Raw genomic sequence first — 2,401 nt, forward strand, 5'->3', positions numbered from 1 at the left:
TGCAGCTATGCCTCTCACGGTTCATATGAGAGATGGTCTCATCGCTCATGATTTCAGGGCCTCACCACACACGTTTTCTCTCTTTCTCCCTGCCCCACTCAGTCTGTCTCCACCTCTGTCTCCCAGTATTCCTCCTCCTGGCACACGAGGCTGCTCCTACCACCGAAGGAAACTGCATGGTAGTCCATCAGTTCAAACTCCCAAAGAAGCCGATTGGCTCAGCCCACGCATGGCCTTGAACCACAGGCCCCACGCTGTCCAATCATCTGTGGCCAGCGCGGGAGGCCAGCGTGTCTCTAGCGAGTGTTCAAAATTTCTGGGAAGCAGTCATGAGCAACGTGTGCCTTGAACCGTATCTATCGTATGTGGAGATTTTCATAGCTCAGGGTCACGCATGAGTGACCTTCAGCAGTGGAAGAACTAGCTCAGATCACCGTACAATTAAGGTGAGTAATCTCATCAGTGAGCATCCTCACTGATAAAAATGTTAGTGAGCTCACTGGAGAGGAGCAAATACAATTGGGTGGCACCAAGGTGGCAGGGTGCCCATCAGGCAAGGTTGCCCTCCTGAAGTAGTCTTCTCGGTGGCCAGCGTGGAAGATAAAAAGAAGAAAACGTTGCAGGTGCCCAGAGTAATTACCTTCAGGTGCAGGTTTCTTGCTGCTGATCTGCTTAAATAAATGATAAGATACACGTGGGGTATTTTAAAAGTGCAGACCAGGGTCGCCTGGGTGGCTCCGTTGGTTGGGACTCTGACTCTTGATTTTGGCTCAGGTCATGATCTCAGGTCCTCGGAATAAGCCTTGGGTGGGGCTCTGTGCTCAGCGCAGGTCCGCTTGAGATTCTCTCCTTCTCCCCCACCTCCCCACTCCCACTCTCTCTGTCTCTCAAATAAATAAACAAATCTTAAAAAAAAAAAAGCAAACCAAAGTCCTGTGAACTTTCCTGCAGTGTTTTGATGTGAATGGATTACAGGCCCTCCAAACCTTCCCTGGCTGCATTTTCAGCAACGCTTCTAGTCTGCAGTGGGTTAGCTCCGTAAAGCATTCTGGCTCAGCACTTCAACTTCATGTTGCAAAGGTTGGATTTGGCATTGTCTACTTCCTCCAGGTTCCATGACGACTTCCTTAATTTGTTATTCTCTTTGTGCCATGGGTAGGAAATTTCCATGGTAGTGGAAGTTGGCTCCCCCACTCTGAAGTGTAAGCCTGAAGGTCAAATCTGGTTGCCTGGAACCTCATGCACAGAATTCCCAGTGGCTCTATCAAAAGTTCATTTTGTGTTTACTGTAATGAAATATTGTTTCCTCATGCCTATTATGACTTCTACAGGATATTATGTTTGTTAAGACACAGCCTGGGGCCAGGAAACAGAGTACTCAGACCCTCAAAAGTGTAAACCTGGTGATGGTTCTCATTGGTCAGATTGCATTTGTGGTTTTCTAGCCATTAAGTAAATAAAAACAGTGGGAAAACTTTGGAGGACCTCGTGGTGGATATCAGAAAAGATAGTTTGGTATTGTAAATGGGTAATCCACTAAATTTATTTCTGGACCAGTCTGTATTGGACACATTAAACTTATCTGCATTTCAAAGATTAACAATACTGCTAAACTAAGCCAAGGGCAGTTTTGGCTTAAAGAAAGCCATGTGCTTCTGCAAGAACATATACTAAAACTGGAGCAATGTAGAGATTAGTGTGGCCCCTGCATGAGGTTGACATGCAAATTCCTGAAATGTTCCATATTTTTATATAGTCAATAATATTTTAATAATGTGGTATGCTGAATGATGGTAACTACACTTATTGTGGTGAATGTTGGGTAATGTGTAGAATTGTCGGATCACTATGTTGTATACCTGAAACTAATATAACATTGTATGTCAAATACACGTCAATAATAAAAACTAAAATAAATACAGAGAAGAGGAAATATATCTTACAAGTTAATGATCATCAAGACCTAATGAAATGTATAAATATGCTGAACAGTGCTATGAAAGTCACAATAACAAAAGCAGTCAGACTTAAAGCTTTATCCGAATGACCTCAGTCACCAAGTTGACCATCCATGTGGGAAGAAGCAAGTACCATATAAAAAGGATATTACTGGTGCTGTACCCATAGTTACTTATTGTTTACCCAGAGTTCCTTACTCCAGCTCAGGAAAAATAAGTAAATAAATAAATATGATGAAATAGTTTCAAATGGTTCCAAACCATCTTCCCTACTATACTCCAAACCACCTCCAGATAATGAGACTTTCAATGTCAGTTTTTATGTTGAACGAGAGGCAGTCATAAAAAGTTGTAACCAAAAGTGTTTTCAAATGGATGAAACAATATATTCTTCAAATATTAATTGGAATAGAATCTCTCTGCATAAAACCATTTAAAGAGGT

General features: G+C 42.3%; 1 pseudogene; it reads left to right on the forward strand.

Annotated features, from left to right (window-relative positions):
• Positions 1 to 1,649: 1,649 nt before the first annotated feature.
• LOC125101428 (uncharacterized) lies at positions 1,650 to 1,750 on the forward strand (annotated as a pseudogene).
• Positions 1,751 to 2,401: the final 651 nt, after the last annotated feature.

The sequence above is a fragment of the Lutra lutra genome, chromosome 5 (assembly GCF_902655055.1).
Source record: "Lutra lutra chromosome 5, mLutLut1.2, whole genome shotgun sequence".
NCBI classification, from domain to species: domain Eukaryota; kingdom Metazoa; phylum Chordata; class Mammalia; order Carnivora; family Mustelidae; genus Lutra; species Lutra lutra.